Genomic DNA, 16966 nt, shown 5'->3' with positions numbered 1-16966 from the left:
ATAGGCATATGATGATATGTATTGAACTATTATTTCCGTTTCATGTGTTTTCTGTTCTCAAACTATGACATCTATCAAACTATTAATCACTCACTGTTCATGTGTTTTCCTTTCACCATTTGGAGAATTTTTCGGTTTTGACAAAGAGCTACTCTTTTTTAAGGCAAAAGCTGTGTCAGAAGAGGGATTTGAACCCTCGCCTCCAATCGGAGACCAGAATACCCCTGTAACTAGGAAGGATTCTCACCTTGAGTCTGGCGCCTTAGACCACTCGGCCATCCTGACACTTATAAATCCTTAAAATTCATATTTTTTCACGATTCTGTAACATAACATCTGATATGTCTGATGGAAACATATAGATAATAAGATACAAAGAAAAATAAACAAAAAATGTTAAAAGCTAATGAAAGATATAGTAAAAAACATTTTTCAATGGAATTTGAGTAACTTATTGAATTCTAAACTAGGCATATGATGATATGTATTGAACTATTATTCCCGTTTCATGTGTTTTCTGTTCTCAAACTATGACATCTATCAAACTATTAATCACTCACTGTTCATGTGTTATCCTTTCACCATTTGGAGAATTTTTCGGTTTTGACAAAGGCAAAAGCTGTGTCAGAAGAGGGATTTGAACCCTCGCCTCCAATCGGAGACCAGAATACCCCTGTAACTAGGAAGGATTCTCACCTTGAGTCTGGCGCCTTAGACCACTCGGCCATCCTGACAACTACAAAACCTTAAAAATCATATTTTTTCATGATTCTGTAACATAATGTCTGATATGTCTGATGGAAACATATAGATAATAAGATACAAAGAAACATAAACAAAAAATGTTAAAAGCTAATGAAAGATATAGTAAAAAACATTTTTCAATGGAATTTGAGTAACTTATTGAATTCTAAACTAGGCATATGATGATATGTATTGAACTATTATTCCCGTTTAATGTGTTTTCTGTTCTCAAACTATGACATCTATCAAACTATTAATCACTCACTGTTCATGTGTTTTCCTTTCACCATTTGGAGAATTTTTCGGTTTTGACAAAGAGCTACTCTTTTTTAAGGCAAAAGAGAGATTTGAACCCTCGCCTCCAATCGGAGACCAGAATACCCCTGTAACTAGGAAGGATTCTCACCTTGAGTCTGGCGCCTTAGACCACTCGGCCATCCTGACACTTATAAATCCTTAAAATTCATATTTTTTCACGATTCTGTAACATAACATCTGATTTGTCTGATGGTTACATGCAGATCTTAAGATACAAAGAAAAAGAAACAAAAAATGTTAAAAGCTAATGAAAGATATAGTAAAAAACATTTTTCAATGGAATTTGAGTAACTTATTGAATTCTAAACTAGGCATATGATGACATGTATTGAACTATTATTCCTGTTTCATGTGTTTTCTGTTCTCAAACTATGACATCTATCAAACTATTAATCACTGTTCATGTGTTTTCCTGTTTCCATTTTCGGTTTTGACAAAGAGCTAATAATTTTTAAGGCAAAAGCTGTGTCAGAAGAGGGATTTGAACCCTCGCCTCCGATCGGAGACCAGAATACCCCTGTAACTAGGAAGGATTCTCACCTTGAGTCTGGCGCCTTAGACCACTCAGCCATCCTGACAACCACAAAACCTTCAAATTCATATTTTTTCACGATTATGTAACATAACATCTGATATGTCTGATGGTTACATGCAGATCTTAAGATACAAAGAAAAATAAACAAAAAATGTTAAAAGCTAATGAAAGATATAGTAAAAAACATTTTTCAATGGAATTTGAGTAACTTATTGAATTCTAAACTATGCATATGTTGACATATATTGAACTATTATTCCCGTTTCATGTGTTTTCTGTTCTCAAACTATGACATCTATCAAACTATTAATCACTGTTCATGTGTTTTCCTTTCACCATTTGGAGAATTTTTCAGTTTTGACAAAGAGCTAGCTACTCTTTTTTAAGGCAAAAGCTGTGTCAGAAGAGAGATTTGAACCCTCACCTCCAATCGGAGACCAGAATACCCCTGTAAGTAGGAAGGATACTCACCTTGAGTCTGGCGCCTTAGACCACTCGGCCATCCTGACACTTATAAATCCTCAAAATTCATATTTTTTCACGAATCTTTAACATAACATCTGATTTGTCTGATGGTTACATGCAGATCTTAAGATACAAAGAAAAGGAAACAAAAAATGTTAAAAGCTAATGAAAGATATAGTAAAAAACATTTTTCAATGGAATTTGAGTAACTTATTGAATTCTAAACTAGGCATATGATGATATGTATTGAACTATTATTCCCGTTTCATGTGTTTTCTGTTCTCAAACTATGACATCTATCAAACTATTAATCACTGTTCATGTGTTTTCCTGTTTCCATTTTCGGTTTTGACAAAGAGCTAATCATTTTTAAGGCAAAAGCTGTGTCAGAAGAGGGATTTGAACCCTCGCCTCCAATCGGAGACCAGAATACCCCTGTAACTAGGAAGGATTCTCACCTTGAGTCTGGCGCCTTAGACCACTCGGCCATCCTGACAACTACAAAACCTTAAAATTCATATTTTTTCATGATTCTGTAACATAATGTCTGATATGTCTGATGGAAACATATAGATAATAAGATACAAAGAAAAATAAACAAAAAATGTTAAAAGCTAATGAAAGATATAGTAAAAAACATTTTTCAATGGAATTTGAGTAACTTATTGAATTCTAAACTAGGCATATGATGATATGTATTGAACTATTATTTCCGTTTCATGTGTTTTCTGTTCTCAAACTATGACATCTATCAAACTATTAATCACTCACTGTTCATGTGTTTTCCTTTCACCATTTGGAGAATTTTTCGGTTTTGACAAAGAGCTACTCTTTTTTAAGGCAAAAGCTGTGTCAGAAGAGGGATTTGAACCCTCGCCTCCAATCGGAGACCAGAATACCCCTGTAACTAGGAAGGATTCTCACCTTGAGTCTGGCGCCTTAGACCACTCGGCCATCCTGACACTTATAAATCCTTAAAATTCATATTTTTTCACGATTCTGTAACATAACATCTGATATGTCTGATGGTTACATGCAGATCTTAAGATACAAAGAAAAAGAAACAAAAAATGTTAAAAGCTAATGAAAGATATAGTAAAAACATTTTTCAATGGAATTTGAGTAACTTATTGAATTCTAAACTAGGCATATGATGATATGTATTGAACTATTATTCCCGTTTCATGTGTTTTCTGTTCTCAAACTATGACATCTATCAAACTATTAATCACTGTTCATGTGTTTTCCTTTTACCATTTGGAGAATTTTTTGGTTTTGACAAAGAGCTACTCTTTTTTAAGGCAAAAGCTGTGTCAGAAGAGGGATTTGAACCATCGCCTCCAATCGGAGACCAGAATACCCCTGTAACTAGGAAGTATTCTCACCTTGAGTCTGGCGCCTTAGACCACTCGGCCATCCTGACAACTACAAAACCTTAAAATTCATATTTTTTCATGATTCTGTAACATAATGTCTGATATGTCTGATGGAAACATATAGATAATAAGATACAAAGAAAAATAAACAAAAAATGTTAAAAGCTAATGAAAGATATAGTAAAAAACATTTTTCAATGGAATTTGAGTAACTTATTGAATTCTAAACTAGGCATATGATGATATGTATTGAACTATTATTCCCGTTTCATGTGTTTTCTGTTCTCAAACTATGACATCTATCAAACTATTAATCACTCACTGTTCATGTGTTATCCTTTCACCATTTGGAGAATTTTTCGGTTTTGACAAAGAGCTACTCTTTTTTAAGGCAAAAGCTGTGTCAGAAGAGGGATTTGAACCCTCGCCTCCAATCGGAGACCAGAATACCCCTGTAACTAGGAAGGATTCTCACCTTGAGTCTGGCGCCTTAGACCACTCGGCCATCCTGACAACTACAAAACCTTAAAAATCATATTTTTTCATGATTCTATAACATAATGTCTGATATGTCTGATGGAAACATATAGATAATAAGATACAAAGAAAAATAAACAAAAAATGTTAAAAGCTAATGAAAGATATAGTAAAAAACATTTTTCAATGGAATTTGAGTAACTTATTGAATTCTAAACTAGGCATATGATGATATGTATTGAACTATTATTCCCATTTCATGTGTTTTCTGTTCTCAAACTATGACATCTATCAAACTATTAATCACTGTTCATGTGTTTTCCTTTTACCATTTGGAGAATTTTTTGGTTTTGACAAAGAGCTACTCTTTTTTAAGGCAAAAGCTTTGTCAGAAGAGGGATTTGAACCATCGCCTCCAATCGGAGACCAGAATGACATCTATCAAACTATTAATCACTCACTGTTCATGTGTTATCCTTTCACCATTTGGAGAATTTTTCGGTTTTGACAAAGGCAAAAGCTGTGTCAGAAGAGGGATTTGAACCCTCGCCTCCAATCGGAGACCAGAATACCCCTGTAACTAGGAAGGATTCTCACCTTGAGTCTGGCGCCTTAGACCACTCGGCCATCCTGACAACTACAAAACCTTAAAAATCATATTTTTTCATGATTCTGTAACATAATGTCTGATATGTCTGATGGAAACATATAGATAATAAGATACAAAGTAAAATAAACAAAAAATGTTAAAAGCTAATGAAAGATATAGTAAAAAACATTTTTCAATGGAATTTGAGTAACTTATTGAATTCTAAACTAGGCATATGATGATATGTATTGAACTATTATTCCCGTTTAATGTGTTTTCTGTTCTCAAACTATGACATCTATCAAACTATTAATCACTCACTGTTCATGTGTTTTCCTTTCACCATTTGGAGAATTTTTCGGTTTTGACAAAGAGCTACTCTTTTTTAAGGCAAAAGAGAGATTTGAACCCTCGCCTCCAATCGGAGACCAGAATACCCCTGTAACTAGGAAGGATTCTCACCTTGAGTCTGGCGCCTTAGACCACTCGGCCATCCTGACACTTATAAATCATTAAAATTCATATTTATTCATGATTATGTAACATAACATCTGATATATTTCTGATGGTTACATGCAGATCTTAAGATACAAAGAAAAATAAACAAAAAATGTTAAAAGCTAATGAAAGATATAGTAAAAAACATTTTTCAATGGAATTTGAGTAACTTATTGAATTCTAAACTAGGCATATGATGATATGTATTGAACTATTATTCCCGTTTCATGTGTTTTCTGTTCTCAAACTATGACATCTATCAAACACTCACTGTTCATGTGTTTTCCTTTCACCATTTGGAGAATTTTTCGGTTTTGACAAAGAGCTACTCTTTTTTAAGGCAAAAGGTGTGTCAGAAGAGGGATTTGAACCCTCGCCTCCAATCGGAGACCAGAATACCCCTGTAACTAGGAAGGATTCTCACCTTGAGTCTGGCGCCTTAGACCACTCGGCCATATTGACATCTACAAAACCTTAAAATTCATATTTTTTCACGATTATGTAACATAACATATAGATAATAAGATACAAAGAAAAAGAAACAAAAAATGTTAAAAGCTAATGAAAGATATAGTAAAAAACATTTTTCAATGGAATTTGAGTAACTTATTGAATTCTAAACTAGGCATATGATGATATGCATTGAACTATTATTCCCGTTTCATGTGTTTTCTGTTCTCAAACTATGACATCTATCAAACTATTAATCACTGTTCATGTGTTTTCCTTTCACCATTTGGAGAATTTTTCGGTTTTGACAAAGAGCTACTCTTTTTTAAGGCAAAAGCTGTGTCAGAAGAGGGATTTGAACCCTCGCCTCCAATCAGAGACCAGAATACCCCTGTAACTAGGAAGGATTCTCACCTTGAGTCTGGCGCCTTAGACCACTCGGCCAACCTGACAACTACAAAACCTTAAAATTCATATTTTTTCACGATTCTGTAACATAACATCTGATATGTCTGATGGTTACATGCAGATCTTAAGATACAAAGAAAAAGAAACAAAAAATGTTAAAAGCTAATGAAAGATATAGTAAAAACATTTTTCAATGGAATTTGAGTAACTTATTGAATTCTAAACTAGGAAAGTGTTGACATATATTGAACTATTATTCCCGTTTTATGTGTTTTCTGTTCTCAAACTATGACATCTATCAAACTATTAATCACTGTTCATGTGTTTTCCTTTCACCATTTGGAGAATTTTTCGGTTTTGACAAAGAGCTACTCTTTTTTAAGGCAAAAGCTGTGTCAGAAGAGGGATTTGAAACCTCGCCTCCAATCGGAGACCAGAATACCCCTGTAACTAGGAAGGATTCTCACCTTGAGTCTGGCGCCTTAGACCACTCGGCCATATTGACAACTACAAAACCTTAAAATTCATATTTTTTCACGATTATGTAACATAACATATAGATAATAAGATACAAAGAAAAATAAACAAAAAATGTTAAAAGCTAATGAAAGATATGGTAAAAAACATTTTTCAATGGAATTTGAGTAACTTATTGAATTCTAAACTAGGCATATGATGATATGTATTGAACTATTATTCCCGTTTCATGTGTTTTCTGTTCTCAAACTATGACATCTATCAAACTATTAATCACTGTTCATGTGTTTTCCTTTCACCATTTGGAGAATTTTTCGGTTTTGACAAAGAGCTACTCTTTTTTAAGGCAAAAGCTGTGTCAGAAGAGGGATTTGAAACCTCGCCTCCAATCGGAGACCAGAATACCCCTGTAACTAGGAAGGATTCTCACCTTGCGTCTGGCGCCTTAGACCACTCGGCCATCCTGAAACTTATAAATCCGTAAAATTCATATTTTTTCATGATTCTGTAACATAACATCTGATATGTCTGATGGTTACATGCAGATCTTAAGATACAAAGAAAAAGAAACAAAAAATGTTAAAAGCTAATGAAAGATATAGTAAAAAACATTTTTCAATGGAATTTGAGTAACTTATTGAATTCTAAACTAGGCATATGATGATATGTATTGAACTATTATTCACGTTTCATGTGTTTTCTGTTCTCAAACTATGACATCTATCAAACTATTAATCACTGTTCATGTGTTTTCCTTTCACCATTTGGAGAATTTTTCGGTTTTGACAAAGAGCTACTCTTTTTTAAGGAAAAACGTGTGTCAGAAGAGGGATTTGAACCCTCGCCTCCAATCGGAGACCAGAATACCCCTGTAACTAGGAAGGATTCTCACTTTGAGTCTGGCGCCTTAGACCACTCGGCCATATTGACAACTACAAAACCTTAAAATTCATATTTTTTCACGATTATGTAACATAACATATAGATAATAAGATACAAAGAAAAAGAAACAAAAAATGTTAAAAGCTAATGAAAGATATAGTAAAAAACATTTTTCAATGGAATTTGAGTAACTTATTGAATTCTAAACTAGGCATATGATGATATGTATTGAACTATTATTCCCGTTTCATGTGTTTTCTGTTCTCAAACTATGACATCTATCAAACTATTAATCACTGTTCATGTGTTTTCCTGTTTCCATTTTCGGTTTTGACAAAGAGCTACTCTTTTTTAAGGCAAAAGCTGTGTCAGAAAAGGGATTTGAACCCAAGCCTCCAATCGGAGACCAGAATACCCCTGTAACTAGGAAGGATTCTCACCTTGAGTCTGGCGCCTTAGACCGCTCGGCCATCCTGACAATTACAAAACCTTAAAATTCATATTTTTTCACGATTATGTAACATAACATATAGATAATGAGATACAAAGAAAAAGAAACAAAAAATGTTAAAAGCTAATGAAAGATATAGTAAAAAACATTTTTCAATGGAATTTGAGTAACTTATTGAATTCTAAACTAGGCATATGATGATATGTATTGAACTATTATTCCCGTTTCATGTGTTTTCTGTTCTCAAACTATGACATCTATCAAACTATTAATCACTGTTCATGTGTTTTCCTGTTTCCATTTTCGGTTTTGACAAAGAGCTACTCTTTTTTAAGGCAAAAGCTGTGTCAGAAAAGGGATTTGAACCCAAGCCTCCAATCGGAGACCAGAATACCCCTGTAACTAGGAAGGATTCTCACCTTGAGTCTGGCGCCTTAGACCGCTCGGCCATCCTGACACTTATAAATCTGTAAAATTCATATTTTTTCATGATTCTGTAACATAACATCTGATATGTCTGATGGTTACATGCAGATCTTAAGATACAAAGAAAAAGAAACAAAAAATGTTAAAAGCTAATGAAAGATATAGTAAAAACATTTTTCAATGGAATTTGAGTAACTTATTGAATTCTAAACTAGGCATATGATGATATGTATTGAACTATTATTTCCGTTTCATGTGTTTTCTGTTCTCAAACTATGACATCTATCAAACTATTAATCACTCACTGTTCATGTGTTTTCCTTTCACCATTTGGAGAATTTTTCGGTTTTGACAAAGAGCTACTCTTTTTTAAGGCAAAAGAGGGATTTGAACCCTCGCCTCCAATCGGAGACCAGAATACCCCTGTAACTAGGAAGGATTCTCACCTTGAGTCTGGCGCCTTGGACCACTCGGCCATCCTGACACTTATAAATCCTTCAAATTCAGATTTTTTCATGATTATGTAACATAACATCTGATATGTCTGATGGTTACATGCAGATCTTAAGATACAAAGAAAAAGAAACAAAAAATGTTAAAAGCTAATGAAAGATATAGTAAAAAACATTTTTCAATGGAATTTTAGTAACTTATTGAATTCTAAACTAGGCATATGTTGACATATATTGAACTATTATTCCCGTTTCATGTGTTTTCTGTTCTCAAACTATGACATCTATCAAACTATTTATCACTGTTCATGTGTTTTCCTTTCACCATTTGGAGAATTTTTCGGTTTTGACAAAGAGCTACTCTTTTTTAAGGCAAAACGTGTGTCAGAAGAGGGATTTGAACCCTCGCCTCCAATCGGAGACCAATCGGAGACCCTGTAACTAGGAAGGATTCTCACCTTGAGTCTGGCGCCTTAGACCACTCGGCCATATTGACAACTACAAAACCTTAAAATTCATATTTTTTCACGATCATGTAACATAACATATAGATAATAAGATACAAAGAAAAAGAAACAAAAAATGTTAAAAGCTAATGAAAGATATAGTAAAAAACATTTTTCAATGGAATTTTAGTAACTTATTGAATTCTAAACTAGGCATATGATGATATGTATTGAACTATTATTCCCGTTTCATGTGTTTTCTGTTCTCAAACTATGACATCTATCAAACTATTAATCACTCACTGTTCATGTGTTTTCCTTTCACCATTTGGAGAATTTTTCGGTTTTGACAAAGAGCTACTCTTTTTTAAGGCAAAAGAGGGATTTGAACCCTCGCCTCCAATCGGAGACCAGAATACCCCTGTAACTAGGAAGGATTCTCACCTTGAGTCTGGCGCCTTAGACCACTCGGCCATCCTGACAACTACAAAACCTTAAAATTCATATTTTTTCATGATTCTGTAACATAATGTCTGATATGTCTGATGGAAACATATAGATAATAAGATACAAAGAAAAAGAAACAAAAAATGTTAAAAGCTAATGAAAGATATAGTAAAAAACATTTTTCAATGGAATTTGAGTAACTTATTTAATTCTAAACTAGGCATATGATGATATGTATTGAACTATTATTCCCCTTTCATGTGTTTTCTGTTCTCAAACTATGACATCTATCAAACTATTAATCACTCACTGTTCATGTGTTTTCCTTTCACCATTTGGAGAATTTTTCGGTTTTGACAAAGAGCTACTCTTTTTTAAGGCAAAAGCTGTGTCAGAAGAGGGATTTGAACCCTCGCCTCCAATCGGAGACCAGAATACCCCTGTAACTAGGAAGGATTCTCACCTTGAGTCTGGCGCCTTAGACCACTCGGCCATCCTGACAACTACAAAACCTTAAAATTCATATTTTTTAATGATTCTGTAACATAATGTCTGATATGTCTGATGGAAACATATAGATAATAAGATACAAAGAAAAATAAACAAAAAATGTTAAAAGCTAATGAAAGATATAGTAAAAAACATTTTTCAATGGAATTTGAGTAACTTATTGAATTCTAAACTAGGCATATGATGATATTTATTGAACTATTATTCCCCTTTCATGTGTTTTCTGTTCTCAAACTATGACATCTATCAAACTATTAATCACTCACTGTTCATGTGTTTTCCTTTCACCATTTGGAGAATTTTTCGGTTTTGACAAAGAGCTACTCTTTTTTAAGGCAAAAGCTGTGTCAGAAGAGGGATTTGAACCCTCGCCTCCAATCGGAGACCAGAATACCCCTGTAACTAGGAAGGATTCTCACCTTGAGTCTGGCGCCTTAGACCACTCAGCCATCCTGACATTATTATTCCCGTTTCATGTGTTTTCTGTTCTCAAACTATGACATCTATCAAACTATTAATCACTGTTCATGTGTTTTCCTTTCACCATTTGGAGAATTTTTCGGTTTTGACAAAGAGCTACTCTTCTTTAAGGCAAAAGGTGTGTCAGAAGAGGGATTTGAACCCTCGCATCCAATCGGAGACCAGAATACCCCTGTAACTAGGAAGGATTCTCACCTTGAGTCTGGCTCCTTAGACCACTCGGCCATATTGACAACTACAAAACCTTAAAATTCATATTTTTTCACGATTATGTAACATAACATATAGATAATAAGATACAAAGAAAAATAAACAAAAAATGTTAAAAGCTAATGAAAGATATAGTAAAAAACATTTTTCAATGGAATTTGAGTAACTTATTGAATTCTAAACTAGGCATATGATGATATGTATTGAACTATTATTCCCGTTTCATGTGTTTTCTGTTCTCAAACTATGACATCTATCAAACTATTAATCACTCACTGTTCATGTGTTTTCCTTTCACCATTTGGAGAATTTTTCGGTTTTGACAAAGAGCTACTCTTTTTTAAGGCAAAAGAGGGATTTGAACCCTCGCCTCCAATCGGAGACCAGAATACCCCTGTAACTAGGAAGGATTCTCACCTTGAGTCTGGCGCCTTAGACCACTCAGCCATCCTGACATTATTATTCCCGTTTCATGTGTTTTCTGTTCTCAAACTATGACATCTATCAAACTATTAATCACTGTTCATGTGTTTTCCTTTCACCATTTGGAGAATTTTTCGGTTTTGACAAAGAGCTACTCTTTTTTAAGGCAAAAGGTGTGTCAGAAGAGGGATTTGAACCCTCGCATCCAATCGGAGACCAGAATACCCCTGTAACTAGGAAGGATTCTCACCTTGAGTCTGGCGCCTTAGACCACTCGGCCATATTGACAACTATAAAACCTTAAAATTCATATTTTTTCACGATTATGTAACATAACATATAGATAATAAGATACAAAGAAAAAGAAACAAAAAATGTTAAAAGCTAATGAAAGATATAGTAAAAAACATTTTTCAATGGAATTTGAGTAACTTATTGAATTCTAAACTAGGCATATGATGATATGTATTGAACTATTATTCCCGTTTCATGTGTTTTCTGTTCTCAAACTATGACATCTATCAAACTATTAATCACTCACTGTTCATGTGTTTTCCTTTCACCATTTGGAGAATTTTTCGGTTTTGACAAAGAGCTACTCTTTTTTAAGGCAAAAGAGGGATTTGAACCCTCGCCTCCAATCGGAGACCAGAATACCCCTGTAACTAGGAAGGATTCTCACCTTGAGTCTGGCGCCTTAGACCACTCGGCCATCCTGAAACTTATAAATCCGTAAAATTCATATTTTTTCATGATTCTGTAACATAACATCTGATATGTCTGATGGTTACATGCAGATCTTAAGATACAAAGAAAAAGAAACAAAAAATGTTAAAAGCTAATGAAAGATATAGTAAAAAACATTTTTCAATGGAATTTGAGTAACTTATTGAATTCTAAACTAGGCATATGATGATATGTATTGAACTATTATTCCCGTTTCATGTGTTTTCTGTTCTCAAACTATGACATCTATCAAACTATTAATCACTGTTCATGTGTTTTCCTGTTTCCATTTTCGGTTTTGACAAAGAGCTACTCTTTTTTAAGGCAAAAGCTGTGTCAGAAGAGGGATTTGAACCCTCGCCTCCAATCGGAGACCAGAATACCCCTGTAACTAGGAAGGATTCTCACCTTGAGTCTGGCGCCTTAGACCACTCGGCCATCCTGACAACTACAAAACCTTAAAATTCATATTTTTTCATGATTCTGTAACATAATGTCTGATATGTCTGATGGAAACATATAGATAATAAGATACAAAGAAAAATAAACAAAAAATGTTAAAAGCTAATGAAAGATATAGTAAAAAACATTTTTCAATGGAATTTGAGTAACTTATTGAATTCTAAACTAGGCATATGATGATATGTATTGAACTATTATTCCCGTTTCATGTGTTTTCTGTTCTCAAACTATGACATCTATCAAACTATTAATCACTCACTGTTCATGTGTTATCCTTTCACCATTTGGAGAATTTTTCGGTTTTGACAAAGAGCTACTCTTTTTTAAGGCAAAAGCTGTGTCAGAAGAGGGATTTGAACCCTCGCCTCCAATCGGAGACCAGAATACCCCTGTAACTAGGAAGGATTCTCACCTTGAGTCTGGCGCCTTAGACCACTCGGCCATCCTGACAACTACAAAACCTTAAAAATCATATTTTTTCATGATTCTGTAACATAATGTCTGATATGTCTGATGGAAACATATAGATAATAAGATACAAAGAAAAATAAACAAAAAATGTTAAAAGCTAATGAAAGATATAGTAAAAAACATTTTTCAATGGAATTTGAGTAACTTATTGAATTCTAAACTAGGCATATGATGATATGTATTGAACTATTATTCCCGTTTCATGTGTTTTCTGTTCTCAAACTATGACATCTATCAAACTATTAATCACTGTTCATGTGTTTTCCTTTTACCATTTGGAGAATTTTTTGGTTTTGACAAAGAGCTACTCTTTTTTAAGGCAAAAGCTTTGTCAGAAGAGGGATTTGAACCATCGCCTCCAATCGGAGACCAGAATACCCCTGTAACTAGGAAGTATTCTCACCTTGCGTCTGGCGCCTTAGACCACTCGGCCATCCTGAAAGTTATAAATCCGTAAAATTCATATTTTTTCATGATTCTGTAACATAACATCTGATATGTCTGATGGTTACATGCAGATCTTAAGATACAAAGAAAAAGAAACAAAAAATGTTAAAAGCTAATGAAAGATATAGTAAAAAACATTTTTCAATGGAATTTGAGTAACTTATTGAATTCTAAACTAGGCATATGATGATATGTATTGAACTATTATTCACGTTTCATGTGTTTTCTGTTCTCAAACTATGACATCTATCAAACTATTAATCACTGTTCATGTGTTTTCCTTTCACCATTTGGAGAATTTTTCGGTTTTGACAAAGAGCTACTCTTTTTTAAGGAAAAACGTGTGTCAGAAGAGGGATTTGAACCCTCGCCTCCAATCGGAGACCAGAATACCCCTGTAACTAGGAAGGATTCTCACCTTGAGTCTGGCGCCTTAGACCACTCGGCCATATTGACAACTACAAAACCTTAAAATTCATATTTTTTCACGATTATGTAACATAACATATAGATAATAAGATACAAAGAAAAAGAAACAAAAAATGTTAAAAGCTAATGAAAGATATAGTAAAAAACATTTTTCAATGGAATTTGAGTAACTTATTGAATTCTAAACTAGGCATATGATGATATGTATTGAACTATTATTCCCGTTTCATGTGTTTTCTGTTCTCAAACTATGACATCTATCAAACTATTAATCACTGTTCATGTGTTTTCCTGTTTCCATTTTCGGTTTTGACAAAGAGCTACTCTTTTTTAAGGCAAAAGCTGTGTCAGAAAAGGGATTTGAACCCAAGCCTCCAATCGGAGACCAGAATACCCCTGTAACTAGGAAGGATTCTCACCTTGAGTCTGGCGCCTTAGACCGCTCGGCCATCCTGACAATTACAAAACCTTAAAATTCATATTTTTTCACGATTATGTAACATAACATATAGATAATAAGATACAAAGAAAAAGAAACAAAAAATGTTAAAAGCTATTGAAAGATATAGTAAAAAACATTTTTCAATGGAATTTGAGTAACTTATTGAATTCTAAACTAGGCATATGATGATATGTATTGAACTATTATTCCCGTTTCATGTGTTTTCTGTTCTCAAACTATGACATCTATCAAACTATTAATCACTGTTCATGTGTTTTCCTGTTTCCATTTTCGGTTTTGACAAAGAGCTACTCTTTTTTAAGGCAAAAGGTGTGTCAGAAGAGGGATTTGAACCCTCGCATCCAATCGGAGACCAGAATACCCCTGTAACTAGGAAGGATTCTCACCTTGAGTCTGGCGCCTTAGACCACTCGGCCATATTGACAACTACAAAACCTTAAAATTCATATTTTTTCACGATTATGTAACATAACATATAGATAATAAGATACAAAGAAAAAGAAACAAAAAATGTTAAAAGCTAATGAAAGATATAGTAAAAAACATTTTTCAATGGAATTTGAGTAACTTATTGAATTCTAAACTAGGCATATGATGATATGTATTGAACTATTATTCCCGTTTCATGTGTTTTCTGTTCTCAAACTATGACATCTATCAAACTATTAATCACTGTTCATGTGTTTTCCTGTTTCCATTTTCGGTTTTGACAAAGAGCTACTCTTTTTTAAGGCAAAAGCTGTGTCAGAAGAGGGATTTGAACCCTCGCCTCCAATCGGAGACCAGAATACCCCTGTAACTAGGAAGGATTCTCACCTTGAGTCTGGCGCCTTAGACCACTCGGCCATCCTGACACTTATAAATCCTTAAAATTCATATTTTTTCATGATTCTGTAACATAACATCTGATATGTCTGATGGTTACATGCAGATCTTAAGATACAAAGAAAAAGAAACAAAAAATGTTAAAAGCTAATGAAAGATATAGTAAAAAACATTTTTCAATGGAATTTGAGTAACTTATTGAATTCTAAACTAGGCATATGATGATATGTATTGAACTATTATTCCCGTTTCATGTGTTTTCTGTTCTCAAACTATGACATCTATCAAACTATTAATCACTGTTCATGTGTTTTCCTGTTTCCATTTTCGGTTTTGACAAAGAGCTACTCTTTTTTAAGGCAAAAGCTGTGTCAGAAGAGGGATTTGAACCCTCGCCTCCAATCGGAGACCAGAATACCCCTGTAACTAGGAAGGATTCTCACCTTGAGTCTGGCGCCTTAGACCACTCGGCCATCCTGACAACTACAAAACCTTAAAATTCATATTTTTTCATGATTCTGTAACATAATGTCTGATATGTCTGATGGAAACATATAGATAATAAGATACAAAGAAAAATAAACAAAAAATGTTAAAAGCTAATGAAAGATATAGTAAAAAACATTTTTCAATGGAATTTGAGTAACTTATTGAATTCTAAACTAGGCATATGATGATATGTATTGAACTATTATTCCCGTTTCATGTGTTTTCTGTTCTCAAACTATGACATCTATCAAACTATTAATCACTCACTGTTCATGTGTTTTCCTTTCACCATTTGGAGAATTTTTCGGTTTTGACAAAGAGCTACTCTTTTTTAAGGCAAAAGGTGTGTCAGAAGAGGGATTTGAACCCTCGCCTCCAATCGGAGACCAGAATACCCCTGTAACTAGGAAGGATTCTCACCTTGAGTCTGGCGCCTTAGACCACTCGGCCATATTGACAACTACAAAACCTTAAAATTCATATTTTTTCACGATTATGTAACATAACATATAGATAATAAGATACAAAGAAAAAGAAACAAAAAATGTTAAAAGCTAATGAAAGATGTAGTAAAAACCATTTTTCAATGGAATTTGAGTAACTTATTGAATTCTAAACTAGGCATATGATGATATGTATTGAACTATTATTCCCGTTTCATGTGTTTTCTGTTCTCAAACTATGACATCTATCAAACTATTAATCACTGTTCATGTGTTTTCCTGTTTCCATTTTCGGTTTTGACAAAGAGCTACTCTTTTTTAAGGCAAACGCTGTGTCAGAAGATGGATTTGAACCCTCGCCTCCAATTTTAGACCAGAATACCCCTGTAACTAGGAAGGATTCTCACCTTGAGTCTGGCGCCTTAGACCACTCGGCCATCCTGACACTTATAAATCCTTAAAATTCATATTTTTTCATGATTATGTAACATAACATCTGATATGTCTGATGGTTACATGCAGATCTTAAGATACAAAGAAAAAGAAACAAAAAATGTTAAAAGCTAATGAAAGATATATTAAAAAACATTTTTCAATGGAATTTGAGTAACTTATTGAATTCTAAACTAGGCATATGATGATATGTATTGAACTATTATTCCCGTTTCATGTGTTTTCTGTTCTCAAACTATGACATCTATCAAACTATTAATCACTGTTCATGTGTTTTCCTTTCACCATTTGGAGAATTTTTCGGTTTTGACAAAGAGCTACTCTTTTTTAAGGCAAAAGCTGTGTCAGAAGAGGGATTTGAACCCTCGCCTCCAATCAGAGACCAGAATACCCCTGTAACTAGGAAGGATTCTCACCTTGAGTCTGGCGCCTTAGACCACTCGGCCAACCTGACAACTACAAAACCTTAAAATTCATATTTTTTCACGATTATGTAACATAACATCTGATATATCTGATGGTTACATGCAGATCTTAAGATACAAAGAAAAAGAAACAAAAAATGTTAAAAGCTAATGAAAGATATAGTAAAAAACATTTTTCAATTGAATTTTAGTAACTTATTGAATTCTAAACTAGGCATTTGTTGACATATATTGAACTATTATTCCCGTTTCATGTGTTTTCTGTTCTC

General features: G+C 33.8%; 14 non-coding genes across 14 annotated transcripts; all 14 read right to left on the bottom strand.

The window, feature by feature from the left end:
• Positions 1-173: 173 nt before the first annotated feature.
• On the bottom strand, positions 174-285 carry trnal-caa (transfer RNA leucine (anticodon CAA)). Its single transcript has 2 exons — positions 248-285; positions 174-219 (listed from the first exon to the last, which is right to left on the bottom strand). It is a non-coding gene; the product is annotated as a tRNA-Leu (tRNA).
• A 337-nt stretch (positions 286-622) lies between these two features.
• Positions 623-734, bottom strand: trnal-caa (transfer RNA leucine (anticodon CAA)). The gene is made up of 2 exons: positions 697-734; positions 623-668 (listed from the first exon to the last, which is right to left on the bottom strand). It is a non-coding gene; the product is annotated as a tRNA-Leu (tRNA).
• A 794-nt stretch (positions 735-1528) lies between these two features.
• Positions 1529-1640, bottom strand: trnal-caa (transfer RNA leucine (anticodon CAA)). Its single transcript has 2 exons — positions 1603-1640; positions 1529-1574 (listed from the first exon to the last, which is right to left on the bottom strand). It is a non-coding gene; the product is annotated as a tRNA-Leu (tRNA).
• Positions 1641-2446: 806 nt separating this feature from the next.
• trnal-caa (transfer RNA leucine (anticodon CAA)) lies at positions 2447-2558 on the bottom strand. Its single transcript has 2 exons — positions 2521-2558; positions 2447-2492 (listed from the first exon to the last, which is right to left on the bottom strand). It is a non-coding gene; the product is annotated as a tRNA-Leu (tRNA).
• Positions 2559-2912: 354 nt separating this feature from the next.
• Positions 2913-3024, bottom strand: trnal-caa (transfer RNA leucine (anticodon CAA)). Its single transcript has 2 exons — positions 2987-3024; positions 2913-2958 (listed from the first exon to the last, which is right to left on the bottom strand). It is a non-coding gene; the product is annotated as a tRNA-Leu (tRNA).
• Positions 3025-3839: 815 nt separating this feature from the next.
• Positions 3840-3951, bottom strand: trnal-caa (transfer RNA leucine (anticodon CAA)). Its single transcript has 2 exons — positions 3914-3951; positions 3840-3885 (listed from the first exon to the last, which is right to left on the bottom strand). It is a non-coding gene; the product is annotated as a tRNA-Leu (tRNA).
• A 487-nt stretch (positions 3952-4438) lies between these two features.
• trnal-caa (transfer RNA leucine (anticodon CAA)) lies at positions 4439-4550 on the bottom strand. Its single transcript has 2 exons — positions 4513-4550; positions 4439-4484 (listed from the first exon to the last, which is right to left on the bottom strand). It is a non-coding gene; the product is annotated as a tRNA-Leu (tRNA).
• Positions 4551-7155: 2605 nt separating this feature from the next.
• trnal-caa (transfer RNA leucine (anticodon CAA)) lies at positions 7156-7267 on the bottom strand. The gene is made up of 2 exons: positions 7230-7267; positions 7156-7201 (listed from the first exon to the last, which is right to left on the bottom strand). It is a non-coding gene; the product is annotated as a tRNA-Leu (tRNA).
• A 2563-nt stretch (positions 7268-9830) lies between these two features.
• On the bottom strand, positions 9831-9942 carry trnal-caa (transfer RNA leucine (anticodon CAA)). Its single transcript has 2 exons — positions 9905-9942; positions 9831-9876 (listed from the first exon to the last, which is right to left on the bottom strand). It is a non-coding gene; the product is annotated as a tRNA-Leu (tRNA).
• Positions 9943-10296: 354 nt separating this feature from the next.
• trnal-caa (transfer RNA leucine (anticodon CAA)) lies at positions 10297-10408 on the bottom strand. The gene is made up of 2 exons: positions 10371-10408; positions 10297-10342 (listed from the first exon to the last, which is right to left on the bottom strand). It is a non-coding gene; the product is annotated as a tRNA-Leu (tRNA).
• A 1716-nt stretch (positions 10409-12124) lies between these two features.
• Positions 12125-12236, bottom strand: trnal-caa (transfer RNA leucine (anticodon CAA)). Its single transcript has 2 exons — positions 12199-12236; positions 12125-12170 (listed from the first exon to the last, which is right to left on the bottom strand). It is a non-coding gene; the product is annotated as a tRNA-Leu (tRNA).
• A 354-nt stretch (positions 12237-12590) lies between these two features.
• On the bottom strand, positions 12591-12702 carry trnal-caa (transfer RNA leucine (anticodon CAA)). Its single transcript has 2 exons — positions 12665-12702; positions 12591-12636 (listed from the first exon to the last, which is right to left on the bottom strand). It is a non-coding gene; the product is annotated as a tRNA-Leu (tRNA).
• A 2102-nt stretch (positions 12703-14804) lies between these two features.
• Positions 14805-14916, bottom strand: trnal-caa (transfer RNA leucine (anticodon CAA)). Its single transcript has 2 exons — positions 14879-14916; positions 14805-14850 (listed from the first exon to the last, which is right to left on the bottom strand). It is a non-coding gene; the product is annotated as a tRNA-Leu (tRNA).
• A 340-nt stretch (positions 14917-15256) lies between these two features.
• Positions 15257-15368, bottom strand: trnal-caa (transfer RNA leucine (anticodon CAA)). The gene is made up of 2 exons: positions 15331-15368; positions 15257-15302 (listed from the first exon to the last, which is right to left on the bottom strand). It is a non-coding gene; the product is annotated as a tRNA-Leu (tRNA).
• Between the last annotated feature and the right edge of the window lie 1598 nt (positions 15369-16966).

Source organism: Oncorhynchus clarkii, unplaced genomic scaffold, assembly GCF_045791955.1.
Source record: "Oncorhynchus clarkii lewisi isolate Uvic-CL-2024 unplaced genomic scaffold, UVic_Ocla_1.0 unplaced_contig_12229_pilon_pilon, whole genome shotgun sequence".
NCBI classification, from domain to species: Eukaryota; Metazoa; Chordata; class Actinopteri; order Salmoniformes; family Salmonidae; genus Oncorhynchus; species Oncorhynchus clarkii.
The sequence above is the reverse complement of the archived record's forward strand: the minus strand, read 5'-3'. Positions and strand labels throughout refer to the sequence as shown.